The sequence below is a fragment of the Diabrotica virgifera genome, chromosome 6, assembly GCF_917563875.1.
Source record: "Diabrotica virgifera virgifera chromosome 6, PGI_DIABVI_V3a".
NCBI classification, from domain to species: domain Eukaryota; kingdom Metazoa; phylum Arthropoda; class Insecta; order Coleoptera; family Chrysomelidae; genus Diabrotica; species Diabrotica virgifera.
This window is the reverse complement of record NC_065448.1, coordinates 191,840,707-191,855,560: the sequence shown is the minus strand read 5'-3', so window position 1 is coordinate 191,855,560 and position 14,854 is coordinate 191,840,707. Positions and strand designations below refer to the sequence as shown.

At 30.0% G+C, this 14,854-nt stretch overlaps 2 long non-coding RNA genes across 2 annotated transcripts; one reads left to right on the top strand and one right to left on the bottom strand.

The window, feature by feature from the left end:
• Positions 1-863: 863 nt before the first annotated feature.
• On the top strand, positions 864-2,153 carry LOC126886605 (uncharacterized). The gene is made up of 2 exons (XR_007698715.1): positions 864-1,129; positions 2,004-2,153. It is a non-coding gene; the product is annotated as an uncharacterized LOC126886605 (long non-coding RNA).
• An 8,307-nt stretch (positions 2,154-10,460) lies between these two features.
• Positions 10,461-12,778, bottom strand: LOC126886604 (uncharacterized). The gene is made up of 2 exons (XR_007698714.1): positions 11,806-12,778; positions 10,461-10,919 (listed from the first exon to the last, which is right to left on the bottom strand). It is a non-coding gene; the product is annotated as an uncharacterized LOC126886604 (long non-coding RNA).
• Between the last annotated feature and the right edge of the window lie 2,076 nt (positions 12,779-14,854).

Here is a 14,854-nt window from a genome sequence, read left to right as displayed (position 1 = left end):
AAAAATTTCAGAAAGTTAGTTTCTCTGTATATGCTAAACGGTGACCTATATGGAATTCGAATCGAGTTGGGGGCACTTTTCATCATCTTATCCGGCTAGGCATTTTATTACAAAAAAAAAAAAGAATATTGCCCTAGCAATTTCCGAGAAACAATGGGCACTGCTAACTTAACTGTAAAGCTAGAAGCCACGCAAAATAAAAAATTCAGTCGCAGGGAATTAGTTTCTAATTGATTGCTAATTTATTACATAAAGAAACAATTTATTACTGTAGCCGCTTTCAAGAAATAATGGACGCTGCTAACTTTACAGTAAAGCTAGCAGCACCCAAGCTTTACCTCGGCAATGAAAAGGGTTACAGGTTCTATATTTTATGGCGGCATATTTTATTGCTAAAATTGCTGCTGATTGGCCAATCCCCAAAAACTACCATATCATCCCCTAGCGCGAAACTCACACACATTCAAACCAGAGAATTCTTGCTAATTTATTACAGAAATAAAAAATTTATTACTGCAACCGCATGTACTGCAACCGTATTATCTGGAAACGAAAAGATAAATAATTTTTTAGTGAAACGCTTTATTGCTCGTCTTTGTTTTTGTGATTTGCACTGTTTAATAAAAATTATTCTAATAAGACGAATCACAGTCGGAAAAATGAAAGAATACCCAAGAACGATCACATCAATCATAATTTATTTGGTATTTGCTGTCTTTTTCTATAAATAACAAACGTTTGTTATAGAAAAAGATAGCAAATACAAAATAAGTGATTTATGTGATCGTTCATGGGTATTGGGATAAACCGTAATCGTACCCCCTCCTAACTGCCAAAGTGTCATGGCCGCCGTCGGAACCTATTGTGCTGACATTTACAATGTTTACATATAGAAAAGTTTGTTTTTTTCTGCTTATAATGCCGTTTTCTAAAGATATTAGTGAACAAAATCGATTTGCTAACAATATTTAATATATTTTAAATGTGCTAAAATTGGATTCAACAGCAAAAGTCGCATAAATAACATATAAATAACGAATTTGTTCACCTATTACAAATGGGGTTATGTGGTTGTAACTGTTTATTTTGGGAATAAAATGAAAATGATCAATTAAACGACTGGAAAACTGTAAGTATTACAATTAAAACATGTTTATCCTATCAAAAGAGTTCACTTCATTTTAAGAAAGCTAATTATTATTATACAATAGACATTTATATTATAAACTGCCATGTACTTTTAAGGTTACTTTTGATCTGTTTTCAAAGCTTATGATTAAATGTTACCTCTTTATTAATTAGATTTGCCAACAAAACATGCATGATTAAGGCCAAATGCAATTCCTTTGCTAAAGTCATAAAAAAAGTACCAATACAGTTAAAAAAATTATTTTAAAAAGGTCTCTCAAAAGACATGAAAATATACAACAACTCAAAAAACTAGAGAATGTAAAGAAAGCCAGGTTATTGGAAATGGAATTCCTGTTTAATTGGAAGCCAGTAAACTATCCAAGACTTTTCAGAATCAAATGTGTCAACTTGTAAAAACGATTCTTCTGACATTTTTAGTAAAAACCAGATTATCCTCAAGAAAAATTCTGTTTAAGTGAGACTCAAAGTCATATTTGTGGATGTGTCATCTTTGAATGAAACAATTTTTTTACCTAAACAATTAAATGTATGGATCTAATTAAAAACAATGCTGAATCAAGTACAGTTACAGAAATACAATCCTTTGAACTTCTAAATGTGATTGTTGAAAGTGTCGAAATAGCTACTGCATAGGGATTCGAAAGGGATAGACTTGTTATGAACGCACTTGATCATGTACTTCTTACTGTTATAAAGTTGAAACAAAACTTATTTTATGCTTTTTTATCAGTCACTTTTAATTGTGTATCAACTTTACGTGGTACATCGTGCAAAAATTGCTAAAAATGCAAACATTATATTTATTTTCTGTGTTACATTGGATAGTATGATTGAATGTCTTCCTCTTTTAGATAGTGAAGTGAAGAACATCTTGAAGTTCCAATGATGTTTCAAGATGAGATAAATCGAAATAATGGTTGTATGTTAGAAGGACAGAGAATACGAAGAAATGTTATTGCTGCATACTTAGTGTAGTGAAATACAAACTTCAAACATTATAATATATTTTTTGATTTCAAACATTTCATATGATTATGAAAGAACATCTTTCTTTTTAAAACAATGAAGAAGTGAAGAACATAATAAAGTTCCAACGAAAATGATTCCAGATGAGGAAAATCGAAATAATGGTTGTATGTTACGTGTATAGAGAATACGAAGAAATGTTATTGCTGCAAACTTAGTGTAGTGAATTAAAAACTTATTGTCAAATACAAATCAATTTATTTCATACTTTTATAATATATAGTGATATAATTTTATATGTGTTCAAATAAAAATATTAATAAATAAAATACAATAAACACAAATCATGTATATCTTACAATGAATTACAAAATCAAAAATTAATTACAAAAATATCAAAATAAATCTAAAATATTAAAAAGTTACATATAATTTTTATAGTACCTACATACTTTGGTTGGTACTCTAATAATTTGGAGATCCATTAAAGTTTGTAGATGGAAATTGCAGGTATCTAAAAAATATAATAATATAAAGTAACTCAACAATCTCTTTTTAATTAGGGTAGCAGTTGATAAAGATGACCCTTGCTCGGGAAATCAAATGTATCTAAAAAAAAATTAAGTAACAGCTTTCTAACAAAACAATCTTAGCACTAAACGGAAACAAAGATACTGGTAAGTATTAAAACATTTTTTGAAAAATCTTTCTGAAAGTGAAAATAAAGACTACTCTCTATGGGAACAACTAAAACTGGGCATGCTTTACAAAAAAATGTATCCAGAACAAACTTCTTCTCTATAAGGCAATACTACGACAAGTCTGGATGTACAGGATTTAAATCTGGGGAACTGCCAGTAATACAAATATGCAAAAACTATTAAGATTCTAATCCGAAGTCGTTTATGATGTCCGATGTTTTTAGTACCACTACCAAATATCATGCTAAACTGAAAATTATAGGGTAAAAATCTGTCTGATCACCCAAACTTTTAAAAGCTGGATGCTTATCTGATCTAGTCCAGAGGCTGGTTTCAGTATTGCAGCTATAAAATACTTAAATAGTAAGCATGGAAATTTTTATTATGGTCCACCTTGAGGCAAACTAGGGCACTAGAGGGTTAAGAAAAGTTACAGATCTCTACACCACTGGGAAGTAGATAGTAGTTACTAATTTGTAAAAAAGTCAGAAATATGGTAATGTAGACTAAATTAATATAAATATGTAAAGAGTTCTCACCCCTGAGTGTAGTTCCCACTGTGTCATTTTTTATATCTGTCATATTGTTATAATGATAACAGATTGCATTAAAGTTAAAATAAAAAAGAATTAAAGAAGTTCATAAAAATATTCTATTTTTGAAAAAATATTTAAGTGCTTAAATACTTTTTTAGATAAAATATACATAAAATTTATTTTTTCTACAACTGTGTTAAAAATGCAACTTTCAGCACTCTATACAAGCGTTAAAAACGCTACCTTAACACGTTAAACGCCATGGGTAAATGGATAAAAAATTAAAAAAATTTTTTTTTTTGTATATATATCTGATATTATGTGTTCAAAATAGATATAATATTTATTTTTAGTTTTGAGCGAATTTTTTAGTCATAAATATAAAAAAACACATTGAGGTCACCGGTGCCCTCCGCGGCGCTATTGAATAGAAATTAACTTTTCAGTTGTACCACGCCGCGCCGGTCACAATGTCGGTCATCCCACTCTCAGCAATTCCCGCCCCTCTGGGCTGCTAGTGACCATGCGGTTCTAACAAGAAACAACAGGTCAGTTCTTGCAATCTTCAAGTGGATGCAGTAATAGTGTTTTTTTGGTTCTTTGTTCTGTATTATTTTGTTCCTATTATTTTGTGGAGAAAATTCCACACTATGGAGGTGAACAATGAAGATCAAAGTTTTGCAGATATTTTTGGTAATGTAGACGATTTTTTTATAAGTGAAGCAGATATTGAACGATTTGATTTACTGGCAGCAAGTGTTAATAATATCAAAGAAGAAGAGCTTTCTAACAATCGTAAACGTAAGGGAGATATCTCATATGAAGAAGATGACTCTGAAAATGAAATTTTGCACGTGTCCAAATGTCGGAAGCGACGAATTATTACTTCTGATTCTGAAAACGAGCCTGATTTGTTAAATAATGATGTTGCAATCAATGATATAAACCAAACAAGTTCTTCACGCAAATGGTTCGAGCCGATGGGACGTCAACGTTCAATACTACCATTTACAGAATTAATTGGGTTAAATCATCCATATTCGACTGTGTTGATGCAAGCCCCTCCTGAAGATTTTTATATGCTTTTGGTTACTGAAAATCTTTTTGAAAAGATAGCAAATGAAACAAATTTATTTGCGACACAATCTATCTTAGAAAAAGATAATAAACCGCAAGCTCGTTCACATTCTTGGATACCAACTGACAAATATGAAATTAAACGTTTTTTTGGCCTTCTTCTATTTATGGGATTGGTAAAGCTGCCAAAAATTAATTTCTATTGGAGTAAAGACAAAATTATGGGACAACAATTTCCTGGAACAATTATGAGTAGGAATAGGTTTGAGTTAATTCTACAATTCCTTCACTTCTCTGACAACCAAACTACAGACCCTGCAGATCGTATTGGCAAAATAAGGGGGCTTATAGATGAATTAAATTTTAAATTCAAGCAATATTACTCTCCTAAAGAAGATTTATGTGTAGATGAAAGTATGGTGCCCTTTAGAGGACGTTTTATTGGACGTCAGTATAATAAACAGAAACGACACAAATACGGTTTTAAACTATTCAAACTGTGCACGATTCCTGGATACACCTACAAGCTGCAATTATATTGTGGAAAAAATAATGATGCAGTAAATAATACGCCAACAAATGTGGTATTATCATTGTGTAAGGATTTACTGCACAAAGGTCACACAATGGCAACTGACAATTGGTACACTAGTTTAGAGTTAGCATACGAATTATTAAATAATGATACCCATCTGGTTGGAACAGTTAGAAAAAATAGGGGAGGGTTGCCAAAAAAAGTTGTGGAAACTAAACTTCATCGCGGAGAAAGTATTGCACAGGAAAATGAAGATGGAATCACTGTCATGAAATGGAAGGATAAACGAGATGTCTTAATGTTATCCACTAAACATTCAAATAAATTTTCTACGATTAGAAAAAGACGCAAGGTAATTAAAAAACCAAAGATGGTTCTAGATCAGCGGTTCTCAATCTTTTTGTGTCATGTACCACCAAATACTTTTTATTATTTTTGGTACCACCTTACTGAAATACATATCTAACTAGGTGATCTAATTAACTATAATAGTGTGTTGATTTTGGCTGTTTATGCGTTTTGTGTACCACCTCAAGAAATGAAATGTACCACCAGTGGTACATGTACCACAGATTGAGAACCGCTGTTCTAGATTATAATAAATCTAAATCTGCTGTTGATATGAGCGACCAAATGACTTCATATTCATCCCCACTAAGAAAAACGGTCAAATGGTACAAGAAACTGGCAATTGAATTATTGTTAAATACTGCTGTTGTAAATGCCTCTATTATGTACAGTGAAACAACAAAAAACTGTATGTCAATTGTAGATTTTAGAAGAGCTCTAGTTGACTATCTCACCAGTTCCATAAAAGAAGACGAACCTGAAGCAAGAACGTCACGACCAACAAGAATCAAGCATGAATTGGGAACGAAACCAGGGAAAGTTAGAGATTCAAGACGTCATTGTGTTCAGTGTTATAAGCTTAATGTGGTACAAGTGGGCAGAAAACTAGCTAAAAATAAAACAAAAAAGGTGAACAGTTTTTGCATGCAGTGTGAAGGTAATCCCCATTTATGTTTGCCATGTTTCAATAAGGTGCACAGATATATATAATCTCATTTTGAAAATTTTCAACATTTCTCTAAAAATTATTTTCTTCATTTTAATATTTTATTGTTTATTGTTAAATTTCTAATTAGTTAGAACTAGTTTATTTTAGTTATTTAATTACTTTCCATAAATATTTATAACAGACAAGATTTTCAATAACATGATATAAAAATTCAAAAATCGTTCTATATCTTTTTTACTTATGTAGGTAGATTTGTCCCATTCAAAAGATCTATTCTACAGCGCCTTGACGGTCATTTCTATACATAATATTAACGAAACGAGTGACCGACGGCACAGAAAACAACTTTGTATAATGCTATGTTGCGGAGGTCACCGGTGACCCCCACGGCGCAATGGGACGTAGGAGCTGGTGGTCACCGGTGACCCCCATGGCGTTGAACGTGTTAAGGCACTAGTGCTATAAAATTTTTATGGCACTGCAGTTCGTATTGACTGTATAGGCAATTTTGATGTAATGTCAAAAAAATATAAAAATGGAATGTCAGTTCAAGTAATAGTTATTTATGATATAAGTGTTAAAAGTACACGTTTAAGGCACTCATGTGAAAGTTTGCAGAATGAGCGATAGCGAGTTCTGCAATTCACATGAGTGCCTTAAAAATGTACTTTTTAACACGCATATCATACAATATTTTTTCTACAAACGTAATTACAGGTACCGTAATTTTGTACAGTAATCTACAAAAACTTTTACTTGAACTTGACCGACATTCCATTTTTATATTTTTGTGACATTACATCAAAATTGTCTATACTGTCAATACGAATTGCAGTGCCATAAAAATTTTAAAGCACTTGTGCCTTAAAGTAGCATTTTTAATGCTCTTATGGAGTGCTAAAAATTGAATTTTTAACACGGTTGTAGAAAAAATATTGTATGATATGTGTGTTAAAAAGTACATTTTTAAGGCACTCATGTGAATTGCAGACTTTCCAGGGGCGTCATTTGGGCGTCCAGGGGGGGGGCATTTGCCCCCCCCTGGCCCTAAAAAATGACTGAAATTTACAATAAATACATCAATATTCATCATATTATCATATATAATGTATTGTATATATAGTGCTTGCCCCCCCCCAAACAAAATTTCAAATGACGCTCCTGAGACTTTCACATGCGTGCCTTAAATGTGTACTTTTAACACTTATATCATAAATAACTATTAAAAAACTAACAGAAAATAGTAAAAATATTTGATTGAGCATAAGTAAAAAAGTCACTCTCTCAACCAATAAACATTTGTGATTAAAATTAATATACTTAATTGATTATAATATGAATGTGTTCTTGTAGAGTTTCATATAATAATTGCCATTTGACTAAAGAGACACAAGCTGGAATACTTAGGTCAATAATACTTAGGTATGAAACACCCTAAAAAATATGAACTTTTGCATTTGATAATTCAGAGAAAGATCCAAGGTAAATGTGGTTCTGGTAGAATCTCACAATCATAGCTGAACAATCTAAGACCATAGTATGGAAAATCGACTCCATCATCATTAGTTAGAGCTGCTGTCAATAAAGCCACAATAGCGAATATGGTAGCCAATATGATATCCAACAATTGATAACAGTCATGGAACTAAAAAATGTATTATTTCAAAGTGTTTATGGGATAAAATTAGTAAGAGTGACATGATACCTAACAAAAATTTGATTCAGAAGATTTAACATAAAACTTGTAATTCTCTTATACTAAACTCACAATAAAGATGCACCAGAAATAAACAACCCAAGACATGTTGAATGATACAAATAGCACTCCCGAATCATGATTTACAATGTATAAACTTTGTAAATCATGATTTGTGAGTGCTCCTCATAACATTCATCATGTCTTGTGTTTGTTTCTTTCTAGTGCATCTTTATTGTGATTTTAGTATTATAATTATATACAGTGTGTCCACGGTTGGGGTGCCCAAGAGGAAAAACTTTTTTATTTTCAATTTTAGCGAAAAATGTCATTATTGATAAAAAGTTTTGCTTGTTCTAAAACCCCATAAAACGAAATAAAATTCAAGTTTTTTAAATCCTGCTTAATTTTGTAGCCAATTTTATGTAAATCCCTATTTTATGTAAATTTTTGCACTAAGTTTTAAATCTTAACAATAATCTAGTGTTGCCAAGCCACAATGTAGCTTAGTAACTATCAATTTCGATAAATAATTTGCGAATTGTCAATTTTTTTGACAATGTTAAGCTATCAATAAAGAATTTATCTTGTGATAAATTTCATTATTAAAATTGTTGTATTAATAATTATTTAATTAATAAATAATTGGATGATTCAAGGAGAACGACAAAGTCTGGCTTCGTAATCCAGAGAAGTGAAAGGGTTGTTCTCCCAAGTTATTATTGTTACAATTTCGAACTTAGTGCAAAAATTTAAAGGGATTTACATAAAATTGGCTATAAAAATAAGCAGGATTTGAAAAACTTGAATTTTAGTTCATTTTATGGGGTTTTAGAACAAGCAAAACTTTTTATCAAGAATGACATTTTTCGCTAAAATTGAAAATAAAAAAGTTTTTCCTCTTGGGCACCCCATCCGTAGACACACTGTATTACTATTTTTATAATAAAAAGATTATAATTTATAAAATGTGATGCTGTATATGATTTCAAATATTAATCTTTTCTATTACCATACAAAAAAAATATTGCCTTTACTCAAAAACATTTTATTTATCATAAAATTTTTAAAGATATATTTAAAAAGTTCATAAATATTAATATTAATTTATACAAAAACATTAAATATTTTAGTTTTACTGGTTTATGGCTGTAAGGTGTCTCTGAATATTTTTCACTCTTTTATAAGATGTTTCGAAAATTGAAATATCTCTGAAAGTTTTTAATATTTAAAATCAGTTTTCATAAATTTATCATCGGTTAATATTAGAGATCTTAAGTTCACAGTGGCACAAACAACTGAAAATATCTTCTGTAAGTGGAAGAAGACTAACATACATTTTACATACATTAATTGTTTTTATTTATTTGGTTGGATCTATCTATGTGTACTCAAGCTTTAGCTATCTTCATTGTAAGAATTTTAAGTTTAGCGTGATATTTGGTAGTGGTACTAAAAAAATCGGACATCATGAAAGACTTTGGATTGGAATCTTTGTAGTCTTTGCATATTTGTGTTACTGGCAGTTCCCCAGAATTAAATCCTGTACATCCAGACTTGTAGTAGTATTGCCTTATAGAGAAGAAGTTTGTTCTGGATACATTTTTTTGTAAAGCATACCCAGTTTTAGTTGTTCCCATAGAGAGTAGTCTTTATTTTCACTTTCAGAAAGATTTTTCAAAAAATGTTTTAATACTTACCAGTATCTTTGTTTCCGTTTAGTGCTAAAGGCTGTATGACACTATGCATTTTCTTGTATCATTTCTAATATCGTTTCTGATATGTCAAAAAAATGTATAGTGTCATACACAGATACAAGAAACGATATCAGAAACGATACAAGAATTTGTGTCAGGCACAGATTCTTGTACAATAACTGCGCCAATTTCTGCGCAAAGAGCAAAAACGTAAAACCTGCTGGTAAAACTTCTAAATGTCATAATGGCGGCTGAAAATGAGATCATATGATTTATGTCTTGATGAATTTATTTGTGTTTTGTAGGTATTATTTATAAATATTTTATTGATACTTAATATACCGTTTGGTATGGACTACTGTTCTACTAATAACCATATATTTAGAATAACTTTGGGTTTCATATTGCATAATTTTTTAATAGAGGAAAATACAATAGTTCCAATTTGGATCAAACTGAAGATAATTATAATGCAAATATTTTAGCACAAATATCAAAACAAAATAAAAAACACAAATAATCAACAGTCAACGTAAAAATTCTAGTTATTATAACATTAAAATATTTGTTTTTAAAAGTTTATAAATTTTATAAAATCCTTAAAATCAGCTGTAGACACAGTACTACCATAAGTACCATACCAATGTAACGTGACAGGGTGACAAACAAAATTTCGACCAGTCACGTGCAAGAAATGATACAAGAAAATGTATACAAGAAACGATATCAGAAACGATATTAGAAATGATACAAGAAAATGCATAGTGTCATACAGCCTTAAGATTGTTTTGTTAGAAAGCTGTTACTTAATTTTTTTAGATACATTTGATTTCCCGAGCAAGGGTCATTCATCTTTATCAACTGCAACCCTAATTGAAAAGAGATTGTTGAGTTACTTTATATATTTTTTAGATACCTGCAATTTCCATCTACAAACTTTAATGGATTTCCAAATTATTAGAGTACCAACCAAAGTATGTAGGTACTATAAAAATTATGGGTTACTTTTTAATATTTTAGATTTATTTTGATATTTTTGTAATTAATTTTTGATTTTGTAATTCATTGTAAGATATACATGATTTGTGTTTATTGTATTTTATTTATTAATATTTTTATTTGAACACATATAAAATTGTACCACTATATATTATAAAAGTATGAAATAAATTGATTTGTATTTGACAATAAGTTTTTAATTCACTACACTAAGTTTGCAGCAATAACATTTCTTCGTATTCTCTATACACGTAACATACAACCATTATTTCGATTTTCCTCATCTGGAATCATTTTCGTTGGAACTTTATTATGTTCTTCACTTCTTCATTGTTTTAAAGAGGAAGATGTTCTTTCATAATCATATGAAATGTTTGAAATAAAAAAATATATTATAATGTTTGAAGTTTGTATTTCACTACACTAAGTATGCAGTAATAACATTTCTTCGTATTCTCTGTCCTTCTAACATACAACCATTATTTCGATTTATCTCATCTTGAAACATCATTGGAACTTCAAGATGTTCTTCACTTCACTATCTAAAAGAGGAAGACATTCAATCATAGTATCCAATGTAACACAGAAAATAAATATAATGTTTGCATTTTAGCAATTTTTGCACGATGTACCACGTAAAGTTGATACACAATTAAAAGTGACTGATAAAAAAGCATAAAATAAGTTTTGTTTCAACTTTATAACAGTAAGAAGTACATGATCAAGTGCGTTCATAACAAGTCTATCCCTTTCGAATCCCTATGCAGTAGCTATTTCGACACTTTCAACAATCACATTTAGAAGTTCAAAGGATTGTATTTCTGTAACTGTACTTGATTCAGCATTGTTTTTAATTAGATCCAAACATACATTTATTTGTTTAGGTAAAAAATTTGTTTCATTCAAAGATGACACATTCACAAAATTATATTTATACATATGACTTTGAGTTTCACTTAAAACAGAATTTTTCTTGAGGATAATCTGGTTTTTACTAAAAATGTCAGAAGAATCCTTTTACAAGTTGAAACATTTGATTCTGAAAAGTCTTGGATAGTTTACTGGCTTTCAATTAAACAGGAATTCCATTTCCAATAACCTGGCTTTCTTTACATTCTCTAGTTTTTTGAGTTGTTGTATATTTTCATGTCTTTTGAGAGACCTTTTTAAAATAATTTTTTTAACTGTATTGGTACTTTTTTTATGACTTTAGCAAAGGAATTGCATTTGGCCTTAATCATGCATCTTTTGTTGGCAAATCTAATTAATAAAGAGGTAACATTTAATCATAAGCTTTGAAAACAGATCAAAAGTAACCTTAAAAGTACATGGCAGTTTATAAATGTTTATTGTATAATAATAATTAGCTTTCTTAAAATGAAGTGAACTCTTGTGATAGGATAAACATGTTTTAATTGTAATACTTACAGTTTTCCAGTCGTTTAATTGATCATTTTCATTTTATTCCCAAAATAAACAGTTACAACCACATAACCCCATTTGTAATAGGTGAACAAATTCGTTATTTATATGTTATTTATGCGACTTTTGCTGTTGAATCCAATTTTAGCACATTTAAAATATATTAAATATTGTTAGCAAATCGATTTTGTTCACTAATATCTTTAGAAAACGGCATTATAAGCAGAAAAAAACAAACTTTTCTATATGTAAACATTGTAAATGTCAGCACAATAGGTCCCGACGGCGGCCATGACACTTTGGCAGTTAGGAGGGGGTACGATTACGGTTTATCCCAATACGCTGTGAGCTCGTACGTAGAGGGGATATTTACAAATTCGCGAACGCCAGTAGTGACAAGTTTGTAAACTTTTACCGGAAATTTGACATAAATGTCAAAGTGATTAATTTAAAATTAAAATTAAAAACATTAATTATAAACAATATTAGTTGGTCAAAGCTGTGGTATATATTTTTACCTTAAATATACTTACGTTTTAAATACCGAATTTAAGTTTTTTTAATGTTCCGTAATATCTAATTATAAATAATCTATTATAATCTTAGCGCCATCTACACGATTATTGTCAAAGTATCCGAAGTAGGAAATTGATATTTTATCAATAGAACGTCAAAATGATTAGAAAAATCTTAAAAAAATCGATTACAATTTAATTACTTTTTTGCGTTGTAAATATTAAGCGATAACAATTAAATAATAAATTTAAAAATTACCGGTAAAAGTTGAATTAGTAACCGCTAGGAGCGACACCAGCGAAGCTCACAGCGTATACGCTGTGAGCTCGTACGTAGAGGGGATATTTACAAATTCGCGAACGCCAGTAGTGACAAGTTTGTAAACGTTTACCGGAAATTTGACATAAATGTCAAAGTGATTAATTTAAAATTAAAATTAAAAACATTAATTATAAACAATATTAGTTAGTCAAAGCTGTGGTATATATTTTTAGCTTAAATATACTTACGTTTTAAATACTGAATTTAAGTTTTTTTAATGCTCCGTAATATCTAATTATAAATAATCTATTATAATCTTAGCGCCATCTACACGATTATTGTCAAAGTATCCGAAGTAAGAAATTGATATTTTATCAATAGAACGTCAAAATGATTAGAAAAATCTTAAAAAAATCGATTACAATTTAATTACTTTTTTGCGTTGTAAATATTAAGCAATAACAATTAAATAATAAATTTAAAAATTACCAGTAAAAGTTGAATTAGTAACCGCTCGGAGCGACACCAGCGAAGCTCACAGCGTATAGGGCTTTTCATTCATAGTCATTTATCGTATGTCATGACGTATATCAATATATATACGTCATATTGGGATATACCAATGATACAAACTAAAAACGTATGACGTAGATATATTAATATTATGTGACACATGACAGAAGCTCGAAACAAATGACAATCGATGAAAATCCCTATTCTTTAATTTTTTCGACTGTATTTATGTTGAAAATTTATACAATATACATAAGCACAATTATTATTTGCCAAATATGCATTTTTTCTCAACCAATATAGCCACTGCGGTATCTAAAAATAGAATCTAATACCAAATAATTATTGGATTTTGAAATTGTGGTTTTAGTATGGGAGTTATTCAGTCAGTAGAAATTTCATTAGATTAATGAGTTGATCAATGCTATTATAAACAAATTTGAGGTCGGATATGAATTATTTATTATTATTACTTACTGCATTATGCAAAATAATTTTTAAATATTAAAGACTAATTAAACAAAATGGGGCCATTTATACCGACATTTATTTTACAATATTTACACGCATTTATATTTTTAACACGCAGACTAAATTCGTAAGTAATTTAAGCTCTTTTAATTAGCAGAGAATATATAGGCAACAAAAATTGAATAAAAAGGCGGCAATATAATAAATATTATATATAGTGTGTAAATTTGAAAAGGTGCCACTCTCTATAATTTAGTCCCTATAGAAAATCTTAAAATATGCAAAAACATGTAAAATTTATTTATGAGGGACAGATTTTGTAGACCAGTTTTCAACTAAATAACATCAACCCTCCTAAGGGTAGGAAAGGGGCACAACCTCCTGAATATTTAATGGAAAGGGGGGGTCGTTCAGATATCTTTTAAAACATACTATTTACGTTATATTTGTTTTTAGTACTTTTGGAAAAATCTTCTTTTTCTTCTTCTTCTTCTTCAGGTGCTATCTTCGCTAAGGAGATTGGCAATCATCATAGCTATTTTAATTTTTGAGGCAGTAGCTCTAAATAGTTGTTTTGAGCTGCACCCAAACCATTCTCTCAGGTTATTCAGCTATGAAATTTGTCTTCTTCCGATGCTTCTCCTTCCATCTATTTTTCCTTGCATTATAAGTCGCAGGATGCCATACTTCCCGCCCCGCATCACATGTCCGGCATACTGTAGTTTTCTTTCTTTAATTGTAAGTTCAGCTTCCTTCTCTTCACCTATTCTTCTCAGTATTTCGTTTTTCGTAACTCTATCTACCCAGGAAACCCTCATAATTCTTCTATATGTCCACATTTAAAAATCTTGGACGCAACTAATACTCAAAAAAAATTTCCGTTACTCCAATACTACAGAAAAAATATTCAATTTGGTGTTCAATACTCCAAAAAAATTTTTTGATGTTCTGAACTCTATACTTTTACGGTTTCATTTGATTTTTCCAAATGTGCTAAAAAGAAATATAAGTATGTGGTATTTTTGTAAAGGTGCTTAAACGATATTTAAAATGTGGTATCAATGAACCCCCCTTTCCATTAAAGATTTTGGGCGTAATGTTCGCCCACACTAGAGCGTTGATAGATATAATTTAATTAATAAGTGGTCTACAAAATGTTTCCTTTACAGATAAATTTGATGTGTTTTTGCATATTTTAGATTTTCTATAGGGACAAAATTATACCCTCTATCTAGTACTCTCTATTTTTGGAGTTCTGAACTCGATACTTAATATCTTTAGGGCTTCATTTGAT